Here is a 25,019-nt window from a genome sequence, read left to right as displayed (position 1 = left end):
CTGGTCCGCTTGGGAGAACCGGTTGTCGGTGCCGGCAGGTAGCCGCACCTTCACCCCGCCCCGCCCCGTGTATGCAAATGATTGCCGAGACCGGTGGGCCGCGGCGCGTGCTGCTGCTCCAAATTAGGCGGCCCCTGTCTCGGGCGCCGCCGGGTCGGCTTCTCTTCTGGAGGCCCACGAAGCGCGCCGGCTCACTCGCTCGCCTTCTACTCCCCCCACAGCAGCCATCCAACTACACGTGCGCCGAAGGTCCCACGCGCCGTGTCTGCGCCAACCTGCTGTGCTTGAGCAGTACAGTACACCTTTGAAATGTGCGTTCTTATAGGACAACTATCCGAGGAGAGCCACCCAATAATATCCAAAGAGCAGACTCTGTACACAATTTATTAAATTACCAATACTACACTCCTTTAAATAACAACAACAAATTCATATAACTTACAAAACTTAAAAAATGGTTCAAATGGCTCTGAGCATTATGGGACTTAACATCTGAGGTCATCAGTCCCCTAGAACTTAGAACTACTTAAACCTAACTAACCTAAGGACATGACACACATTCATGCCCGATGAAATGGTTGAAGAGTGTGCTTTAAAAAAAAAAAACAATAACGGCAGCTTGCCACCATGAAATCACGAATCTTTTACAAGAGTGCTTTTAGAGTTTATCCAAAACACAAAATCCAATAATAAGTTAACTTGGCATTACAATTTAAAATCATTTATACAAAAAACTTTAAGATAATGGTGCTTGGCACCATAAAATGAAACAAGCGCAACACCCAACCCATAAACATAATAATAAAATAATTTGATACAACCGAAGGGCGACGGCAACTTCCAACGCAATCACAGACGAGCGAGCTCTCAACACTTCGGAGCCTTCCCACTAGAAACGGTCCCCGAAATAAACCGCTGAGAGCTCCCTGACATGCCTCCCACAACTGCCCATCACTTACGCACCTTGGTTAGGTTCTGTAACACACGACAGATAATATCAACACAAGATAAAATTCAAAATACAACACAACATCCCGACAGCACATGATAAGCACAGCGCCGTTAACTCGGGCGCTCTTAAGTACCGGAAGCCAACACACACAAATCTCAAACAATTCTCGCTTCCTAAAACGAAACAATAAAAGCCAAGCGCACATGAATGGTCAAACCACAGTCTTATAAGTGCCTTGACGACACCAAACGCGACAATTCCACCAAGTTAATAATAACACAATAAAAAAATACAGAGCATACCACTAAATGCTTTTACACAACCAATCGTGTTGTTCAGGTCCCAGAAGACCACATATACCAAGCAGCAGTAATTCACTATGTATATACTGTACAAAACCGCCCTTCTTAGGCAGACTTTACCTAACAGCTCGACTGCCAAATGTACCATACATGAACGCAACTCCGGGCAGGACTGCAGCTGAGCAAATAAATTAGTACCAAGAAATATCGTAACGAGCCACACACGCTGCAGAAGTGTTCCAACAACACCGTTCCACATCAGATAAGTTCAGAAACCGCTGCTGGAGCTTCCATGGGAAAATCTGAAGAGCCAACCTAGCCCACACCCTAACCTGGCAGACGACTCCAAAATTCAGCAACTAGTTGTCTCCGGGCCAGAGTATCACAGGACCCCACCGGACCTCCACATCAGACAGGCAGGCACACCAAGTACGCTATCGCATGGGCAGCATAGCGGCGAGTCCCTCCGCCACAGACCACTCTGCTCATATTGCGAGGCACAACAATCTTAGCGCTAGTCACCAACAGGTTGGGCAGAGCGAACTTCACGTTCCTTGCAATACCCGGAAAAACAACCACCCTCTCGCTTTCCGCCGCCACCGCAAACACACGCCAGCCACGTCATAGCAAATCGCCACCGGAGCGCCACCCGCACCAGGACAGCGAACTGTAATCGATTACAGTGCACGCTCTGAACAAGATCACAGCTTAGCGGCGCGCGCCTTACCAACCTTGTAACGTATCGTTCCCTGGCCGCTCATATCATACCTAATCGCTATTGTAGTAGCCTCATAAAGGGAGTTTTTGTTCAGCCTGAAGGACGAAACTTCTCCTAGACCTCCTAAATGGGTTATGGTCGGAGCCTACTTGACTGCCAGTATTTCCTGCATCCGTTCCAGAAGAAGCTCTTGAGTCTTGGGCGAGATACCACCGTACAGTAGCGTTATAAATAGAAGCAGAATATGGTCAATGACAATGTTTACAGAATGGCAATTATTGAACTTTATGGAAAAAACGTAAATTAGCGGCAAACTACGGCGTGCACACCCTTTATTCAACATATAAACGTCACTACAAATATTCTGATTTAAGTTGTGACATGTTCGATACACCTGCCATCATTGGCGATGATGTGGCTGAGACGAATAGAGAAATTCTTCATGACCAATGAAGTGTCGGAATATCGATGATGTCGATAACCTCTGATTGGCTTTTTTTAGGTCAGCAATGGTTCTGGGGTTACTGCTGCACACATTGTCTTTAATATATTCTCACAAAAAGGAGTCGCATGCGTTCAGATCCGGAGAATATCACGGCCAATTGAGGCCCCTGCCAGTGGCCTCTGGGTAACCCACAGCCAGAATGCGGTCCCCAAAGTGCTCCTCCAGGCCGTCAAACACTCTCCTGGTTCGATGGAGTCGAGCTCTGCCTTGCGTCAACCACATCTTGTCGAAATCGGGATCACTTTGGATGTTGTTCTTGTTGTTGTTGTTGTTGTTGTTGTTGTGGTCTTCAGTCCTGAGACTGCTTTGATGCAGCTCTCCATGCTACTCTATCCTGTGCAAGCTGCTTCATCTCCCAGTACCTACTGCAGCCTACATCCTTCTGAATGTGCTTAGTGTATTCATATCTTGGTCTCCCTCTACCATTTTTACCCTCCACACTGCCCTCCAGTAAAAAATTGGTGGTCCCTTGATGCCTCAGAACATGTCCTACCAACCGATCCCTTCTTCTCGTGAAGTTGTGCCACAAACTCCTCTTCCCCCCAATCCTATTCAATACCTCCTCATTAGTTATGTGATCTACCCATTTCATCTTCAGCATTCTTCTGTAGCACCACATTTCGAAAGCTTCTATTCTCTTCTTGTCCAAACTATTTGTCATCCATGTTTCACTTCCATACATGGCTACTCTCCGTACAAATACTTTCAGAAACGACTTCCTGACACTTAAATCTATATTCGATGTTAACAAATTTCTCTTCTTCAGAAACGCTTTCCTTGCCATTGCCAGTCTACATTTTATATCCTCTCTACTTCGACCATCATCAGTTATTTTGCTCCCCAAATAGCAAAACTCCTTTACTACTCTAAGTGTCTCATTTCCTAATCTAATTCCCTCAGCATCACGTGATTTAATTCGACTACATCCAATTATCCTCGTTTTGCTTTTGTTGATGTTCATCGTATACCCTCATTTCATGGCACTGTCCATTCCGTTCAACTGCTCTTCCAAGTCCTTTGCTGTCTCTGACACAATTAAAACGTCATCGGCGAACCGCAAAGTTTTTATTTCTTCTCCATGGATTTTAATACCTACTCCAAATTTTTCTTTTGTTTACTTTACTGCTTGCTCAATAAACAGATTGAATAACATCGGGGAGAGGCTATAACCATGTCTCAGTCCCTTCCCAACCACTGCTTGCCATTCATGTCGCTCGACATGGTTTCTGTACAAATTGTAAATAGCCTTTCGCTCCCTGTATTTTACCCCTGCCACCTTCAGAATTTGAAAGAGAGTATTCCAGTCAACACTGTCACAAGCTTTCTCTAGATCTACAAATGCTAGAAATGTAGGTTTGCGTTTCCTTAATCTTTCTTCTAAGATAAGTCGTAGGGTCAGTATTGCCTCACGTGTTCCAACATGTCTACGGAATCCAAACTGATCTTCCCCGAGGTCGGCTTCTACCAGTTTTTCCATTCGTCTGTAAAGAATTCGCGTTAGTATTTTACAGCTGTGACTTATTAAACTGATAGTTCGAAAGGGGATAAAATCTTCTTCCAAAACTATCACGTATCGTTCGGTAGCCACCGTGCCAACTGAAATATCATTGTACTACTGTTATAATCTCAATTTTTTTGTTTAACATCAATACTGCATAATACGTTAAATGTCCTTAATGTTATTTAGAAACTGTAACTCGTTCAATCTGAGTATGTCTGGTTAGGTGTAAGAGAGGGCCTGAAGGCCCTAATCTTGCCAGGTAAAATAAATGCATAAATAAATAAATAAATAAATAAATATCGCATCGATTGTTCCATGACTGGACATTGCACACCACACAGTCACCCGTTGAGAGTGAAGAGACTTCTCTGTCGCGAAATGCGGATTCTCGGTCCCCCAAATGCGCCAATTTTGCTTATTGACGAACCCATCCAAATGAAAGTGGGCTTCCTCGCTGAACAAGACCATAATGCACATACTAATTCCAATTTACCCCGCATCCTGCCTTGCAGTTTGAACGTCCTGACGTTAATCGTTCAGAAGCCATGAGGATTTTATTTCATGTGGGTCTATAATTGTTGGTGCTGAATCTGACTGCCTCAAATATCTATAATGCAACTGATATTTGGAGCGATCTGGAGCTCGGGGAAGTCGAGGAGTCGGGCAGGAGTCGTCGTGAGGCTCAGGTGGCAAGTCGTGGACCCTCTGGAGCTGAGGCTGTGTTTTAAGGTTGCTTCTTATTCCGAAAGTCTGAAGTTAGTGTTCCTTCGTGAGCAACGCTACGGAAAGCCTACAGAGCGTTCGAAAGTGTGTTCCCGGACGTGACTCTAGAATTCTGCTTAGGTAATTTTCTGTTCTTCTCGGCGAGTGTCGTGGATTTGTGAGTGTAGACTTTCTCGGTAAAGAGAAGCTCCAGAGCAGAGCGCATAGACATTAGCTAGCTGCACGTGGTGTCGTATAAAAGTGACAGACTTGTCTAGAATTAATTAATACCAAAAAATTTCATTCGTTTGCGAGCAAATTTGAGTGTGGCTTTTCGTGCGTGACTTTTTCCTAACTGACATTATGAAAAGGATATTGCTGCTCACTGTATAACGGAGATGCTGGGTCGCAGGTAGGCGCAACAAAAAGGCTAGCAGAAAGTGAGCTTTCGCCCAGTAAGGCCTATGTCGAAAATAGATAACACACACACACACACACACACACACACACAGATGACAAGAAGCTGGCTTCAGCAGGCAGAGACTGCGGTCATGTGAGTGTGTGAGCTGCTTTTGCGTGAGTGTGTATGTGTGTATGTTGTCTATTTTCGACGTTGGCTTTATTGGGCGAAGCTCACTTTCTGACAGTCTTTTTTTTTTGTGCCTGCCTGCGACTCAGCATCTCCGCATATGGCGAGTAGCAACTATACTTCTCATAATACTGGTACATTCCTTCCTGGATTTTGCATTATTTGATTTTTCCTTACTGATTTTGACCTGTGTTCCTGATTAACGGCGTGAGTTGCTACTAACGAGTTGGAGGCGATGCATTGATCTGTTGGCGGTGTACATATTCCAGTCCAGTGGTAGGGTTTCGCATTCTTTTCTGAAAGCACGGGAGTGAGTCACTAAATAAGTCGCAAACGCCAGAATACAGCATATCGTTTCAAATTTAGCGCCTGCACGTATCTAGAATGTGGCAGCACACGTCGGATTGAAGGCAGCCGATGCACAGTATTCCACGGCCAATGATTATTGATCTGCAGTCAGACCAAGAAAGTAAATGTGCTGTGAATGTATACCCGACTAGAGCAACGCGATTTCTGCGAGTCGAGAGATTGTCCGTAGAGCATATCCATAGCGATATTCATTCTGTATATGGTTACAAGTGTACTGTACGGAAATTTCTTTCAGCTGGATACAGGAATTGAGCAAAGGACAAGATAAATAGCATCCTGACCGCTCTGGTCATCCAGCGATGGCAAATCGTTTCCTTGTCTAGGGATGTTTCGCTACCCCCCAGAATACATCGGTCTTGTGGGTTGCAGCAAGTTAATGAACCAAATAAATTTGGTATATCCCAAAGGTCACTGCGTTAGATGTGAACGCTGCCACAAGAATTCTATGCTGTAGGCTTTTATCAATCTGTCGAACGGTAGGATAAGTGTGTAAGTTTACAAGTGGAGTGTGCCGACAAGGAAACTAAATATAAGGGTGGTACACGCGGCTTTGACGCCCATATCCCAGTTTGACTCCTCTCGTAGTAGGACTGCTATAGGGCTTTGATATTGGCGTTTCATTAGTGAGATTTAATTCTGTCCTGCGGGCCAAAGCGAGGCGGGCGGCCCTTGTTTATATCAATCTAGTAGTGTATCAATGCAGAGAATTAATTTAATTTCCAATTAATTCCATGGAGCAGTACATAGCGAAATCTGTCTCCTGCGTTACACATCGACAAGAACCCATGGATTCGGATTACGGCTGCCTTTGTGATTCCGCGCGATGCAATGGAAGCTCCGAAGAACTCACGAAAAGATCATTTCACCCTCTGTCGCAAGCCAATGGGTGTCCACCTAATGCTCTGACAAAAGATGCTTTTCACATTTATGTGAATGACGGTTATTTTGCCAAACTATGCCGGCCCTGTTCTGCTCATAAATGGCCACACATTATAATGGCAACTTGCCAACATCGAGTTTGAAAATAGTTTACAGCACACATGCACTGTAGACAACCGAGATGAAAGTGATTAAGTAAGAGCCCCGCGGGTATTGTATGTCGGACAGCTATTCGTGGTTGCGCATCGACACAGAGAATACGACGAAAAATGGTTCAAATGGCTCTGAGCACTATGCGACTTAACATCTGAGGTCATCAGTCCCCTAGAACTTAGAACTACTTAAACCTAACAAACCTAAGGACAACACACGACACCCAGCCATCACGAGGCAGAGAAAATCCCTGACCCGCCGGGAATCGAACCCGGGCGCGGGAAGCGAGAACGCTACCGCACGACCACGAGATGCGGGCAGAATACGACGGCCAGTCAATATGATGGAGCAATTGTTGTAAACCCTAGAGTTGTTAGTAGATCTGCTTTTATCTATATTAGTCCCTGCATGCATCAGCCGGCATGCAACAAAAGAAACTTGGCCGAAAATTCGTATTATGGCCGTGAGCACTTCAGTGAAACAAATGATTGCGTGCTTTAAAGTTTATTATAGCCTTTTTACTAACGCCTTTACAAAAGCGTCAGCATGGCATTCCAAATATCACCACTTCTAATACGCGTGTGGATGAAAAACACGACTCATAGTAACTATGTTCCAAGAAGGCTATTGTCACAGAAACATAAATGTGTCTTAAGTTTTGTGGGCAGGAACGAATTTCAACATATATACCAAGTCTTCGCGAGAAGTGAACTTTATCACAAGACACAGCGGACCCTGGACAGATGGCACGCTCTGCTAGGACAGTCCTCCTTAAGAAGCGACAGGTCAAACACAGTGCGACCATCCCCCTTTCTGTCTATTTCTGTATTACTTTTTGGTATTTACTTGTCTTAAATTCTCCTTTACTTCTCTCAGGCAGATTTGTCTACCTTAAGCTACAATTTCTCTCTTCCAAACGTTTGCTTTACTTTTCTCGTATTTAATTACCTCTGTTCTGTGTTTTAGTAGCCGCTGGTGAGAACCGTCCCAGGGACGCAAAGAAACTTAATGACTACTTTATTTGATGTAATTTTGTAGCTCGTCAGAAAGATGGAATCGTTACAGTGTTTAATGGTATTAATATCTGCGGGATTTAGAGACGATAGAAGTAATATGAACTGTCGATCAAGCTCCTCCAGCCACTTGCGGGCAGTTCTAGACTTGGGTTGGAGTAGTACTATTCTGTGGCAACGTATGCCGGCCGTAGTGGCCGAGCGGTTCTAGGCGCTTCAATCTGGAACCACGCGACCGCTACGGTGGCAAGTTCGACTCCTGCCTCGGACATGGATATGTGTGGTGTCCTTAGGTTTAAGTAGTTCTAAGTTCTTGGAACTGATGACCTCAGATGTTAAGTCCCATAGTGCTCAGAGCCTTTTTTTTTTATTCTTTGGCTTTTCTCCTGACAACATTAGTTTCCTCACATCGCGGGGACCACTGCTGCTCTCCTCTACCTGTCGTATCCTCCACACCACGTCAACAAAACTGGAACTCGAGAATCCAAGAGTCCTCCAGCGTCCGCTTTTAAGCTCTCCACCCATTAATGTTCTGGTGGAGACGCGAAGACAAAATGTTGCCTGCACCCTTGGGTCGAAATTTCAAGACCTGCCAGATTAGATTGTGGAATCCTTCTCCTGCCTACAAGGTTCTCCAGGATGGCTGACATACAAATGTGACGTTCACGCTGCGGAGCTTTCAAGAATCATAATAAAAAAGCACCAGAACAAGAAAAATGAGCCGAAACGAAAAAAATACGTCATGCATGCTTTCAGAGAGTAAGCTACATGATTTTCGTCTTTTAAATCATAATTTAGAAAAATTGATTGCAAAGTGAATAAGTTCCAGCACAGAGTACGAAAGAAAAACCGCTCTTCATAAAATGTACGTGTTCGTCTTTTCCGCGCTCTGTAAGAGATTGGAATAGTAGATAATTGTTGTGAAGATAGTGCGATGAACCTTCTGGCAGGCACTTAAGTGTAATTTGTATAGTATCCATGCAGATCTAGATGTGAATTGAAGCTGGTGTGTGTCATTATTATACTCTACCGTAATGGCGAAACACCATTCTTCCCTGTAATGACGAACGACAAAACGATTGCAGTCCGACTAATGAGCACGTCAGAAAGTGAGAAATAGAGCGCAGAGAAGTAGAATACATGAATTAGCCATTGAAAGGGCCACTAAATTACAAACCTGCCAAAAGAGAAGTAGTCTTTAGGCATAATGAAGTGCCCAACAGAAACGAATCCGATAAGGATGACAGTTCTTTTTTTTTTTCGTCATGTCGACCACCATAGCTGATTGACACAAATGTTAATGATTAATAAAAACCTCTTCGCCTGTATTTACTTAGATTTATTGTGTCATCTGATGGTGTTCTACGAACCTCATTGTGTCAAGACACAATTAATGTGTGTTAATACTGCTGTATGTATGTATGTATGAGACAGGCGAAATACCCTCAGACTTCAAGAAGAATATAATAATTCCAGTCCCAAAGAAAGCAGGTGTTGACAGATATGAAAATTACCGAACTATCAGTTTAATAAGTCACAGCTACAACATAATAACGCGAGTTCTTTACAGACGAATGGAAAACCTGGTAGAAGCCGACCTCGGGGAAGATCAGTTTGGATTCCGTAGAAATGATGGAACACGCGAGACAATACTGACCTTACGACTTAGCTTAGAAGAAAGATTAAGGAAAGGCAAACCTACGTTTCTAGCATTTGTAGACTTAGAGAAAGCTTCTAACAATGTTGACTGGAATACTCTCTTTCAAATTCTGCAGGTGGCAGGGGTAAAATACAGGGAGCGAAAGGCTATTTACAATTTGTACAGAAACCAGATGGCAGTTATAAGAGTCGAGGGACATGAAAGGGAAGCAGTTGTTGGGAAGGGAGCAAGACAGGGTTGTAGCCTCTCCCCGATGTTATTCAATCTGTATATTGAGCAAGCAGTTAGGGAAACAAAAGAAAAATTCGGGGTAGGTATTAAAACCCATGGAGAAAAAATAAAAACTTTGAGGTTCGCCGATGACATCGTAATTCTGTCAGAGACAGCAAAGGACTTGGAAGAGCAGTTGAATGGAATGGATAGTGTCTTGAAAGGAGGATATAAGATGAACATCAACAAAAGCAAAACGAGGATAATGGAATGTAGTCGAATTAAGTCGGGTGCTGCTGAGGGAATTAGATTAGGAAATGAGACACTTAAAGCAGTTAAGGAGTTTTGCTATTTGGGGAGCAAAATAACTGGTGATGGTCGAAGTAGAGAGGATATAAAATGTCGACTGGCAATGGCAAGGAAAGCGTTTCTGAAGAAGAGAAATTTGTTAACATCGAGTATAGATTTAAGTGTCAGGTAATCGTTTCTGAAAGTATTTGTATGGAGTGTAGCCGTGTAGGGAAGTGAAACGTGGACGATAAATAGTTTGGACAAGAAGAGAATAGAAGCTTTCGAAATGAGGTGCTACAGAAGAATGCTGAAGATTAGACGGGTAGATCACATAACTAATGAGGAGGTATTGAATAGAATTGGGGAGAGGAGGAGCTTGTGGCACAACTTCACTAGAAGAAGGGATCGGTTGGTAGGACATGGTCTGAGACATGGGGGGATCACCAATTTAGTATTGAAGGGGAGCGTGGAGGGTAAAAATCGTAGAGGGAGACCAAGAGATGACTACACTAAACAGATTCAGAAGGATGTAGGTTGCAGTAGGTACTGGGAGATGAACAAGCTTGCACAGGATAGAGTAGCATGGAGAGCTGCATCAAACCAGTCCCAGGACTGAAGAGCACAGCAACAACAACAATACTGCTGTGGATGCTCATTAATTTTAGTGGAACGAAAATTCACACGTTCATGATGACGTGGAAAATCATGTCTAAATGTTAGTTAACTGATGTACGTAGACGCTGATTTGTCAGTAAACTGTGCTTAATCTGTTTTGGTAAAGAAGCCTCTTTTGGGCGGTGGTGAAGTTCAAAACGTAAGCTTTGCTTCCTACAGTCCACCCGCGACGGACAGAAAAAGGCAAACGTGGACAAGAACGCGTCTGTCCAGCGCCGTCACGGTGGCAGAAAAAAGGCGAGCGACGCCGTCCAGCGAGCGAGAGGGTCGGTTGGTGGCGACCTCCGGTTTGTTTGGGTTCGTCGACCGAGCGGACGGTCTTCCGAGAAGGCGGGGTCCTGCAGCCTAGCCCCGCGTCTTCCCGCGTGTCCTTAAGTGGACCGAGGACGCTGGAGCGGCTCCTGCTGGAACGCGGACATTCCCTGGAGAGAGAAGTCAGGTCACCGCCAATCCCACTGTGACTCTCGGGGTTCATCCGCGTTAGCCGCCTAGGCGTCTACGTATGCAGCGAGGCCACGAACGCCGGCAACAAAACGTCTGCGTTGTTCAGGGACGTTTTCTGAGTATTTTGGTATCAACTGCGTGCTTATGGAATATCGTCAAAAGTCATGTGACTGGACTTGTGATTTCCTTTCAGAGAGGCCACAGTTCGTAGTAACTAAGGAAAGACAGCCAGCAAAACAGAAGTGATTTCTGGCGTTCCCCAAGGTAGTGTTATAGGCCCTTTGCTTTTCCTTACCTATATAAACGATTTGGCAGACAGTCTGAGAAGCCGTCCACATCTACATCTACATGATTACTCTGCAATTCACATTTAAGTGCTCGGCAGAGGGTTCATAGAAACCACAATCATACTATCTCTCTACCATTCTACTCCCGAACAGCGCGCGGGTAAAACGAACACCTAAACCTTTCTGTACGAGCTCTGATTTCTCGTATTTTATTTTGATGTTCATTCCTACCTATGTAGGTTGGGCTCAACAAAATATTTTCGCATTAAAGTTGGTGACTGAAATTTCGTAAATAGATCTCGCCGCGACGAAAAACGTCTTTGCTGTAATGACTTCCATCCCAACTCGCTTACCATATCTGCCACACTCTCTCCCCTATAACGCGATAATACAAAACGAGCTGCCCTTCTTTGCACCCTCTCGATGTCCTCCGTCAATCCCACCTGGTAAGGATCCCACACCGCGCAGCAATATTCTAACAGAGGACGAACGAGTGTAGTGTAAGCTGTCTCTTTAGTGGACTTGTTGCATCTTCTAAGTGTCCTGCCAATGAAATTCAACCTTTGGCTCGCCTTCCCCACAATATTATCTGTGTGGTCTTTCCAACTGAAGTTGATCGTAATTTTAACACCCAGGTACTTAGCCTTGAGAACTGTACAATTTATCGAGTAATCGAATTCCAACGGATTGGTTTTGGAACTCATGTGGATCGCCTCACACTTTTCCTGCCACACCATACAGCAATCTTTTCTAAATCGCTTTGCAACTTATACTGGTCTTCGGATGACCATATTAGACGGTAAATTACAGCATCATCTGCGAACAACCTAAGAGAACTGCTCAGATTGTTACCTAGGTCATTTATATAGATCGGGAACATCAGAGGTCCCAGGACGCTTCCCTGGGGAACACCTGGTATCACTTAAGTTTTACTCGATGATTTGCCGTCTATTACTACGAACTGTGACCTTCCTGACAAGAAAGCACGAATCCAGTCGCACAACTGAGGACCGCAGCTTGATTAGATGTCGCTTGTGGTGTCTTAGGTTGTTTGCACATGACGCTGTCGTTTATCGACTAATAAAGTCATAAGAAGATGAAAACAAATTACAAAACGATTTAGAAAAGATATGTGAATTGTGTGAAAATTGGCAATTGACCCTAAATAACGAAAAGTGTGAGGTCATCCACATGAGTACTAAAAAGAACGTGTTAAACTTCGGTTACACGATAAATCAGTCTAATCTAAATTCAGCTGAATACCCAGGAATTACAATTACGAACAACTTAAATTGGAAGGAACGCATATAAAATGTTGTGGGGGAGACTTACCAAAGACTAAGCTTTATTGGCAGGAGACTTAGAAAATGTAACAGACCTGCTAAGGAGACTGCCTACTCTACGCTTATCCGTCCTCGTTTAGAATACTGCTGCGCGGTGTGGGATCCTTACCAGATAGGACTGACGGAGTACATCGAAAAAGTTCAAAGAAGAGCAACACGTTTTGTATTATCGCGAAATATGGGAGAGTGGGCTGGACGTCATTAAAAGAAAGGCGTTTTCGGTGCGACGGAATGTTCTCACGGAATTCCAATCCCCAACTTTCTCCTCCTAATGTGAAAATATTTTGTTGAAACCGACCTACGTAGGGAGAAACGATCACCACGATAAAATAAGGGAAATCAGAGCTCGTACGGAAAGCTATAGGTGTTCGTTCTTTCCGCGGGCTATACGAGATTAGAATAATAGAGTATTGCGAATGTGGTTCGGTGAACCCTCTGCCAGGCACTGAAATGTGATTTGCAGAGTATCCATGTGGATGTAGAGAGACCCGTGCTTTCGGGGCCTTATTGCAGGTTAGAAGTATTTCATTTGACTGTTTACCATCATTTATCTTTGTAAAAAGTCTCCAAATTCAGAGTCTGGATAGCTTTCCTATAAATCCATAAGACCGGTTTCGGGACATCTGCCCAACTTCAGATCATTTGTTACAATTACAAAGGAATCTGTCGACTGGAGCTGAGAGGTCACCGTCATAACCTAGGACTATTAAAGTCAACTGTCAGTTCCATTCGACAGATTCCTCTCTAACTGTAACAAATGATGTGAAAATGGGCAGCTGGCCCTAAATCTGTCATATGCAAATAAAGTATATCTAGAGACTGAATTTGGACACCTTTTTAAGACAACAACATGAGAAAACTCGTAAAGGCAAACACTATTCTGTGATCTGGTAATTACCCGCCAGTTCCAAACGGACTCCTGCAAACATTATTTGTAAGACTCAATACTTACATCTACGGCTACATCTATATACATACTCCGCAAGCCGTTAAACACTGCAATAGCGGACGGTAAACTTTTCCAATATACGATCTCCAAGAAAAAAAGAAAGAAAATATAGAAAAACCTACCACGAAGTAATTATCCCAAAAAAAAAATTGTTCAAATGGCTCTGAGCACTATGGGACTTAACATCTGAGGTCATCAGTCCCCTAGAACTTAGAACTACTAAACCTAACTAACCTAAGGACATCACACACATCCATGCCCGAGGCAGGATTCGAACCTGCGACCGTAGCAGCAGCGCGGTTGCAGACTGAAGCGCATAGAACCGCTGGGCCACCCCGGCCGGCATTTATCTGAATGGGACGGAAATCGGTAGATGTGATATGCATATACAGACAAATTGATGAAAATTGGATGGTTTGTTCAAGAAAAAGAGCTTCACAAATCGAGCAAGTCAATAACGTATTGGTTCACCTCTGGCTCTTATCCAAGCAGTTAATCGGTTGGCATTGGTTGATGAGAGTTGTTGGATGTTCTCGTGAGGCATAACGTGTCAAATTCGTCCAGTTTTCACGTTATATGGTCAAAATCCCGAGCTGGTTATAGGGCCCTGCCCATATTTCTCCGAACGTTCTCAGTTCGGGGGAGGTGGGGGGGGGTGGGGGGGGGGGAGATCCGTGACGTTGCTGGCCAAGGTAGGTATTGGCAAGCACGAAGATAAGCAGTAGAAAATCTCGCCGTGTGTGGTCGGTCATTGTTGTTGTTGTTGTTGTCTTCAGTCCTGAGACTGGTTTGATGCAGCTCTTCATGCTACTCTATCCTGTGCAAGCTTATTCATCTCCCAGTACCTACTGTAACCTACATCCTTCTGAATTTGCTTAGTGTATTCATCTTTTGGTTTACCTCTACGATTTTTACCCTCCACGCTCCCCTCCAATACTAAATTGGTGATCCCTCGATGCCTCAGAACAAGTCCTACCAACCGATCCCTTCTTCTGGTCAAGTTGTGCCACAAACTTCTCTTCTCCTCAATCCTATTCAATACTTCCTCATTAGTTACGTGATCTATCCATCTAATCTTCTGCATTCTTCTGTAGCACCTCATTTCGAAAGCTTCTATTCTCTTCTTGTCCAAACTATTTATCGTCCATGTTTCACTTCCATACATAACTACACTCCATAAAAATACTTTCAGAAATGACTTCCTGACACTTAAATCTATACTCGACCTTAACAAATTTCTCTTCTTCAGAAACGCTTCCCTTGCCATTGCCAGTCTACGTTTTATATCCTCTCTACTTCGACCATCATCAGTTATTTTGCTCCCCAAATAGCAAAATTCCTTTGCTACTTTAAGTGTCTCGTTTCCTAATCTAATTCCCGCAGCATCACCCGACTTAATTCCACTACATTCCATTATTCTCGTTTTGCTTTTGTTGATGTTCATCTTATATCCTTCTTTCAAGACACTGTCCATTCCGTTCAACTGCTCTTCCAAGTCCTTTGCTGTCTCTGACACAATTACAATGTCATCGGCGAACCTCAAAGTTTTTATTTCTTCTCCATGGATTTTAATACCTACTCCGAACTTTTCTTTTGTTTCCTTTACTGCTTGCTCAATATACAGATTGAATAACATCGAGGAGAGGCTGCAACCCTGTCTTACTCCCTTCCCAACCACTGCTTCCCTTTCATGCCCCTCGACTTTTATACTTGCCATCTGGTTTCTGTACAAATTGTAAATAGCCTTTCGCTCCCTGTATTTTACCCCTGCCACCTTTAGAATTTGAAAGAGAGTATTCCAGTCAACAGTCGGGCATTATCTTACTTAAAAATAACCCCAGGATGGCTTGCCATTAACGGCAGCGAAACGAGGCGTAGAATGTCGTCGACATACGGCTCGGTTGTAAGGATGCAGCTGATGACAACCAAAGTGGTGGTGGTACGAAGTGAAATGGCATCGCGGTCTATCAGTCCTCGTTATAGGGCCGTATGGCGGGCGACAGGTAGTCAGGTAGGAATCCCATCGCTGCCCCGGACGTCTCCCAACACGTCTTCCCTGGTTATTGGGGCTCAGTTGGAAGCACGACTCATCAGTGTACACAATACAACTACAGTCAGTGAGAGTCCAGGCCCAATGTGCCCGACACTACCACAAACGGGCGTTTTATGTTGAGATGTGTATCGTAGCCGGCGCAAGGTGCAACGCGAGAGTCCCCTTTCTGTGAGCAGCTGATTAATGGTCCTTGTGGTCACTGAAGTACCAGTTGCTCGTCGGATCAGTGATAGTGATGAATTCGGGGCTCTGAATGCCTCTCTGACGACTGCTCGGCCCTCTTCTAATGTCGCCTCTGTAAGTAGAAGCTGTGTTCGGCCATGGTTCAGCCATTCCTACCAACGTCGTCGAATAGTGGGATAGTTCCCATTCAAATGTCGAGCGATTCGCCGACTACTCCAGCTGGCTTCTTTGAGCCCACCTCTACACGTCCACTCTCATATGCTAAAGCCGACTATTGTGACCGACCGGTTCTAGGCGCTTCAGTCCGGAACCGCGCTGCTGCTACGGTCGCAGGTTCGAATCCTGCCTCGGGCATGGACGTGTGTGATGTCCTTAGGTTAGTTAGGTTTAATTAGTTCTAAGTCTGGGGCACTGATGACCTCAGATGTTAAGTTCCATAGTACTCAGAGCCATTTCAAATGCTAACATTTGCTTATATTGCTCACTGTCGTGTCTGCGAGACGTAGTTATCGTCCTCCTGTGTACACGGAATGAAATTCGCGAAGATTTTATGTCCTGATATCGACACCTCCCGTGTTTACAATCGTTGCGAGCTGGGCGGTGGAATTGCCCTGCAGCGTCACATTCATCCGTCGGTCGCCCAAGTTTACAACTTTCCGTTTGCCATCGACACACGTGTGAATACCGAATTGTGAACAATTCCTTCGTGGTACTTCGTTTTTTAGTCTTAGATCGTAATCTGTTTTCTTTCCTATTCCACTTGGCAACGGCCTTGCCGCAGTGGTTACACCGGCTCCCGTGAGATCACCGAAGTTAAGCGCTGTCGGGCGTGGTCGGCACTTGGATGGGTGACCACCCGGGCCGCCATGCGCTGTTGCCATTTCTCGGGGTGCACTCAGCCTCGTGATGCCAATTGAGGAGCTACTCGACCGAGTAGTACCGGCTTCGGTTAAGAATAGCACCATAACGACCGGCAGAGCGGTGTGCTGACCCCACCCCCCTCCTATCCGCATCCTCCACAGAGGATGACACGGCGGTCGGATGGTCCCGGTAGGCCACTCGTGGCCTGAAGACTGAGTGCTTTTTTCTCCTATTCCACTTGCGTACTGAGGGGAGAAATGGCTTTCTAAATGCACCCTTTTGTACCCATTTATCTCTTATTTATTCTCATGATCCCTACGCGAGATTCAGGAAGCATTCCCATTTAACTTCTCCGAAAACTGCTGCTACATTTTTATTTGATCTCTACCTGCCTGTCATGATCCCGGCAGTGCGTCTCTGAATTCGTTCGAGGTCTACTTGAAAAGGACTGAAAACACTAGAATAATACTCTCGAATCAGTGGCGCCGGCGCGTAGTACGAGATTTCTCTCACCAGTTGCTACTAGAAACAGTATTCTTCTCTTATTGCACGTGAGTTGACTGGGCTACAGCGAATATAAATGAAGAAAAATAGAAAAGTTCTTTGTCCTATTGTGATGGAGTGCGGTACCTGCTTCGGTAGCTTCACTTCCCCACCCCTCGCTGCCTTTCCTGGTTCTCTAAACGTTTCTAACAAAACAGCCGCTCGCCTATCAGTTCCCCTTTTGTTGCTACTGGGACCCCCGTTTAAGGGCCGACAACGTCCATTGTTCGGCGGCGTTCCCATGACAACGGGCCTGGTGTCCGTGATCTCGGAGAAATGCGATACATTTGTAAACTTATCGCCCACCTCTGCGCCCCTTTCTTCCCCTGCCCCCTCGTCGCGTCCTTCCGGATGCGTTACCCTCGCGCCGCCACGGAATGTGATTCCGGGCTGGAGGAGAGAGAGCGCTCCAGACCGCGCCTCCAGTTCCAGCTGGAGCGGCCTTCCTGCCGGCGTCCCATTACACGGCCGGCGCACAAACTGGTCGGGATGCGGCGCTAGGCTACTCGCGCCACCAAACACAGGCCGCAGCGAACGGCGCCCGACCCTAATTGTTTCATTACGAGTCCCGCTTAACCCGCCGGGAGCCTCCGGGTCTGGCTTTAACATTCTGGTCTTGCGGCGATCTCCGCGCATCGAGTTTCATCAGGCGGTTCAAGGGTCGCCTCTCCCGTTACGTCACTCACCCGGCAGCTGGCGCGCGCCGTCCTACCCACGCCCTACAAGTGGAATCTCTTCGTGACTGCGACGAGCGAGAACCGATTCGGAAGGTTGTCCCTACGGAGTATCGCCTCAGTGGTGCGAATGGATCCGTGATTTCCTGACAGAAAGGTCACAGTCCGTAGTAATAGACGGAAAGTCATCGCTAAAACAGATGTAATATCCGGCGTTCCTCAAGGAAGTGTTATAGGCCCTCTATTGTCCCTGATCTATATTAACGACATAGGAGGCAATCTGAGTAGCCGTCTTAGATTGTTTACAGATGTTGCTGTCATTTACCGTCTTGCAACGTCATTAGATGATCAAAAATGACTGTAAAATGACTTAGATAAGATATCTGTATGGTTTGAAAAGTGTCAATTGACCCTAAATAAAGAAAAGTGTGAAGTTATTCACATGAATACTAAAAGAAATCAGCTAAATTTCGATTACGCGATAAGTCACACAAATCAGAGGGCTGTAAATTCAATTAAATAGTTAGGGATTACAGTTACAAATAACCTAAATTGGAAAGATCACATAGATAATATTGTGATTAGAGCAAACCGAAGACTGCGATTCACTGGCAGAACACTTAGAACGTGCTACAGGTTTACCAAAGAGACTGCTTACACTACGCTTGTCCGCCCTATTCTGGAGTACTGCCGTGCGGTGTGGGATCCGCATCAGATGGGACTGACGGATGACATCGAAAAAGTACAAAGAAGGGCAGCTCGTTTTGTATTATCGCTAAAGAGGGGAGATAGTGTCACAGACATGATACGTGAATTGGAGTGGCAGCGATTAAAACAAAGCCGTTTTTCGTTGCGACCGGATCTTCTCACAAAATTTCAATCACCAGTTTTCTCCTCCGATTGCGAAAGCATTCTATTGGCGCCCACCTACATAGGGAGAAATGATCACCACCATAAAATAAGAGAAATCAGGGCTCGCACAGAAAAATGTAAGTGCTCGTTTTTCCCGCGTGCCGTTTGAGAGTCGAACGGTAGAAAGACAGCATGAAGGTGATTCATTGAACCCTCTGCCAGGCACTTTATTGTGAATAGCAGAATAATCGAGTAGATCTAGATATGCGGTGATACAGCGAGGTGGAACAGTCCTCGATTCCCACTCGGAATGAAGATTATCCTTTTACCTGTGTAAAATATTATCACCCTACACGATACTTTCGCATCGTATTGTCACATACTCCTCACTATCCGTTCAAAAGTATCCGGGCAAATATTACTCGATATTACCCTCTAAAACAAAGAAACGACGCACCGCCAAGGACTTATCGAAAGAGACGGAAATCACTGGATATCAGGTACATCTATTGGCAACAAAATAATTACAATTTCAGAAAAATTGAAGGATTTGGAGGAAGAGCTTCACAAATTGAGCAAGTCAATATGTTGATCCACCTCTGGCCTTCAAGCAAGCACTTATTCGGCGTGGCGTTATTGACAGAGTTGATGGATCTACTGCTGACAGATATCGTGCCCATTTCTGTTCAGTTGCATGAAGATTAGCAGTAACACTCTCGTCGCCGGCCGTGGTGGCCGTGCGGTTCTAGGCGCTTCAGTCCGGAACCGCGTGACTGCTGCGGTCGCAGGTTCGAATCCTGCCTGTGGCATGAATGTGTTGGTGATGTGCTTAGGTTAGTTCTAAATTCTAGGGGACTGATGACCTAAGATGTTAAGTCCCATAGTGCTCAGAACCATTTGAACCATTTGAGCCACTCTCGTCGTGTGCGAACGGGCATTATCTTGCTGAAAAGTAAGCGCAGGATGGCTTGCCGTGAAGGGCAAGAGAACGGGGCGTAGAATATAGTCGACGTGTGGGTGAGCTGTAAAGATGTCGCGGATGACAACCAGGGGAGTTCTGCTATGAAAATAAATCGCACCCAGACCACTATTCCCGATTGTAGGGTCGTATGGGACTTATCTTAGAAGAAAGATTAAGAAAAGGCAAACCTACGTTTCTAGCATTTGTAGACTTAGAGAAAGCTTTTGACAATGTTGACTGGAATACTCTTTTTCAAATTCTAAAGGTGGCAGGGGTAAAATACAGGGAGCGGAAGGCTATTTACAATTTGTACAGAAACCAGGTGGCAGTCATAAAAGTCGAGGGGCATGAAAGGGAAGCAGTGGTGGGGAAAGGAGTGAGACAGGGTTGTAGCCTCTCCCCGATGTTATTCAATCTGTATATTGAGCAAGCAGTAAAGGAAACAAAAGAAAAATTTGGAGTAGGTATTAAAGTCCATGGAGACGAAGTAAAAACTTTGAGGTTCGCCGATGACATTGTAATTCTGTCAGAGACGGCAAAGGACTTGGAAGAGCAGTTGAACGGAATGGACAGTGTCTTGAAAGGAGGATATAAGATGAACATTAACAAAAGCAAAACGAGGATAATGGAATGTAGTCAAATTAAATCGGGTGATGCTGAGGGAATTAGATTAGGAAATGAGACACTTAAAGTAGTAAAGGAGTTTTGCTATTTAGGAAGTAAAATAACTGATGATGGTCGAAGTAGAGAGGATATAAAATGTAGACTGGCAATGGCAAGGAAAGCGTTTCTGAAGAAGAGAAATTTGTTAAAATCGAATATAGATTTATGTATCAGGAAGTCGTTTCTGAAAGTATTTGTTTGGAGTGTAGCCATGTATGGAAGTGAAACATGGACGATAACTAGTTTGGACAAGAAGAGAATAGAAGCTTTCGAAATGTGGTGCTACAGAAGAATACTGAAGATAAGGTGGATAGATCACGTAACTAATGAGGAGGTATTGAATAGGATTGGGGAGAAGAGAAGTTTGTGGCACAACTTGACTAGAAGAAGGGATCGGTTGGTAGGACATGTTTTGAGACATCAAGGGATCACAAATTTAGCATTGGAGGGCAGCGTGGAGGGTAAAAATCGTAGAGGGAGACCGAGAGATGAGTACACTAAGCAGATTCAGAAGGATGTAGGTTGCAGTAGGTACTGGGAGATGAAGCAGCTTGCACAGGATAGAGTAGCATGGAGAGCTGCATCAAACCAGTCTCAGGACTGATGACAACAACAACAGCGTCGTATGGTATCCCAGCGCTGACCGGGACGCCTCCAGATACTTCTCCGGCTTGGAAACTAAAAAAATGGTTCAAATGGCTCTGAGCACTATGGGACTCAACTGCTGTGGTCATCAGTCCCCTAGAACTTAGAACTACTTAAACCTAACTAACCTAAGGACATCACACACATCCATGCCCGAGGCAGGATTCGAACCTGCGACCGTAGCACTCGCACGGTTCCGGACTGCGCGCCTAGAACCGCGAGACCACCGCGGCCGGCGCTTGGAAACTCATTGGCCGGAATACAGTTGCCTTCAGTTGTGACACCCTCTTCGAACTGGGTCCAAATGACCGCGAATTCGCATTCTGTCCACAGAATCATTTGTATTTTTATAGCTGTTCATTGCTCTTAACAACGTTTATATTATTTTGTTCTCATCCGTTGCCTATGGACGATTGTTATTGACGTTGCTTTACGAAACAGTAAAGTTCATAACACCCGCCTTCACAGCTGTTTCTGTAATATAACGATAGACTTGAAGAAAGTCTGTTCGAATACTGACAAAAGAATAAATTTTCAAGTATTCTATTTCACCTGAAAGTCGAGCAGCAGTTGTGAGACGCAGTAGCCGATCACCAGGCCGTACGTCAGATTGTTACAGTATGTAAGGCTGCAGCGTCACTCCGAACACCGCAAAAAAACGAAAAAAAATCGATGGTTGCTTAGGAACCTTTCTCGAGTATTTTGGCACAGATGACCCGCGGTCTCCACTGCTACATTACAGAGTAATACGGTATAATTTTGTGTCTTACCCCATTTGTCACTGCATACGTTTTGCACTGAAAACCTGTGCGCGGCAATGCAAATATTAAATTGTGATTTCTTCCGTCTGCTGAGAAGACATCTACGTATCTTACTGAGAAACACAGGCAGATTACGACTGAGCTCACAAATCCCAGCCAGGGAAAAAAAAGTCGCGCACGTAAATGTGCTATTTCACACAGTGCAGTCCATGTTGTTGTTGTTGTTGTTGTCTTCAGTCCTGAGACTGGCTTGATGCAGCTCTCCATGCTACTCTATCCTGTGCAAGCTGCTTCATCTGCAAGTACCTACTGCAACCTACATCCTTCTGAATCTGCTTAGTGTATTCATCTCTTGGTCTCCCTCTACGATTTTATCTCTCCAGCCGGCCGGAGTGGTCAAGTGGTTCTAGGCGCTTCAGTCCCGAACCGCTCGATTGCTACGGTCGCAGGTTTGAATCCTGCCTCCGGCATGGATGTGTGTGATGTACTTAGGTTAGTTAGGTTTAAGAAGTTCTAAGTCTAGGGGACTGATGACCTCAGATGTTAAGTCCCATGTGCTCAGAGCCATTTGAACCATTTATCCTTCCACGCTGCCCTCCAATACTAAATTGGTGATCTCTTGATGCCTCAGAACATGTCCTACCAACCGATCCCTTCTTCTAGTCAAGTTAGGCCACAAACTCCTCAAAAATGGTTCAAATGGCTCTGAGCACTATGGGACTTCTGAGGTCATCAGTCTCCTAGAACTTAGAACTACTTAAACCTAACGTAAGGACATCACACACACCCATGCCCGAGGCAGGATTCGAACCTGCGACCGTTGCGGTCGCGCGCTTCCAGACTGTAGCGCCTAGAACCGCTCGTCCACCCCGGCCGGCACAAACTCCTCTTCTCCACATGTAGTCCATAGGGCACTCCATAAACACTCATTATGACCATACAAGTGACTCAGATGCACAACTGGCACAGTCTGCCGAAGAAAGGAGAGTATTTTATCCATGTTGGCTCGCGAACACCGCAGCTGTTTTCGTAAATTTCGCTGTAGGAGATACTGAATCCGGCCACAAACCTTGCGGCTGGTTGCATTATTTGCTACAGTGTAATTGTTGAAAGGAGAGTAGTGCACACCTCAGGATTCCAGTAGGTCTGACGTACGCTTATGAAAACGGGCCACACTGTTCTGATTCGAACGAATGACTGGGCAGGAAAACAAACTGTCCCCAGCACGGAGGTGTATCTGTTTGCAGCCACGTGTCTTCCGGCGGGACGTAAACACTACACACAGGCGAGCCGAGTGGCCAGGCGGCTGAAGCGGCCGCCAGCGACACCTCCTCGCCTCTCGCCTGTTGCGCCTCTTCGTCTCGTCTGTTCTCTCTTCTCGCCCCCCCCCCCCTCTCTCTCCCTCTTCTCTTCCTCTTCTCTCTCCCCCACTCCTCTCGACAGGCGCCCGCTTATAAATACCCCACGCCAGATTGTTACGCAGTCAAGTGCCCAGCACCAAGCCGGCGCCGACCGAGTCTCGATCTGCTGGCGCTTTTAGACTTGAAGCGCGAAACGTGGAAGCTTCCTCGACGTTACACAAGCAATATGAAACTCTTAACAGCGTACCCTCTTCGCATCCACCATTCGTAACTACGGTATTCGGAAGGTAGCTCTTGAAGAATAAACAGCACTTAAGAAAATTATCTTGCTCGGGTTGGAAGCCCATGTTGACATTTTTTTTCGTATTTACGAATTAAATTTGGCGTTTCTTAAACTCCATCTTATGCAAAACACAATGCATTTTGTCTTTGTTCACCCAGATATGTTTTCACTGTTATGTATATGTCTACAATGTTTTCTCTCAGAGCGGCCCTAAAACACAGCAAACACACACACACACACATACACACACACACACACACACACACACACACAATCACATAAATTATATAGACCTAAAGAAGAGAACACACTTGTGTCTAAATACGTGTGGGCAAGCAAAAAAGAAATGCAGTCTGTTTTGCATCTACATCTACATGATTACTCTGCAATTCACATTTAAGTGCTTGACAGAGGGTTCATCGAACCACAATCATACTATCTCTCTACCATTCCACTCCCGAACAGCAAGCGGGAAAAACGAACAACTCAACCTTTCTGTTCGAGCTCTGATTTCTCTTATTTTATTTTGATGATCTTTCCTATCTATGTAGGTTGGGCTCAGCAAAATATTTTCGCATTCGCAAGAGCAAGTTGGTGACTGAAATTTTTGTAAATAGACCTCGCCGCGACGAAAAACGTCTTTGCTTTAATGACTTCCACCCCAACCCGCGTATCATATCTGCCACACTCTCTCTCCTATTACGTGATAATACAAAACGAGCTGCCCTTTTTTTGCACCCTTTCGATGTCCTCCGTCAATCCCACCTGGTAAGGATCCCACACCGCGCAGCAATATTCTAACAGAGGACGAATGAGTGTAGTGTAAGCTGGCTCTTTAGTGGACTTGTTGCATCTTCTAAGTGTCCTGCCAATGAAACGCAACCTTTGGATCGCCTTCCCCACAATATTATCTATGTGGTCTTTCCAACTGAAGTTGTTCGTAATTTTAACACCCAGGTACTTGTTTGAATTGACAGCCTTGAGAATTGTACTATTTATCGAGTAATCGAATTCCAACGGATTTCTTTTGGAACTCATGTGGATCACGTCACACTTTTCGTTATTTCGCGTCAACTGCCACCTGCCACACAATTCAGCAATCTTTTCTAAATCGCTTTGCAACTGATACTGGTCTTCGGATTACCTTACTAGACGGTAAATTACAGCATCATCTGCGAACAACCTAAAAGAACTGCGCAGATTGTCGCGAAGGTCATTTACATAGATCAGGAACAGCAGAGGTCCCAGGACGCTTCCGTGGGGAACACCTGATGTCACTTCAGTTTTACTCGATGATTTAAGGTGGAGTTTAATAAAGCTCAAAGCACTTAAGAAAATTACATCTCCGGCCAAATTGTTTCGCAAATCAAATCCTCGTCCATCGAGACACGCCATATTTAAACTAAAAACAGCTATAAAAAACGACGCTTCGACCGTCTTTGCAGAGATCCTCTTCAGGGCGGTTAATCCTTTACGTGAGCTTGACTCCACGAGATGCTCATTCTCAGTATGTTCGACGGATATATTCGTCCGAACGTTTTTGTCGCATTGAGCTAATGGCAAAGACGAGCTTCAGGATGGTTGGTTGGTGGACTGATTTGGGGGAGAGGACCAAACAGCGAGATCATCCATCCCAT

At 45.1% G+C, this 25,019-nt stretch overlaps 1 protein-coding gene and 1 pseudogene across 3 annotated transcripts in view; both read left to right on the top strand.

Moving 5' to 3' along the window:
- Window positions 1–25,019, top strand: part of LOC126272437 (tensin) — a 2,382,193-nt gene that overhangs the window by 2,150,378 nt on the left and 206,796 nt on the right. The window lies entirely within an intron of this gene.
- Window positions 16,541–16,658, top strand: LOC126274417 (5S ribosomal RNA; annotated as a pseudogene).

Source organism: Schistocerca gregaria, chromosome 5 (genome assembly GCF_023897955.1).
Source record: "Schistocerca gregaria isolate iqSchGreg1 chromosome 5, iqSchGreg1.2, whole genome shotgun sequence".
NCBI lineage: Eukaryota > Metazoa > Arthropoda > Insecta > Orthoptera > Acrididae > Schistocerca > Schistocerca gregaria.
This window is presented reverse-complemented; position numbering and strand designations above follow the sequence as displayed.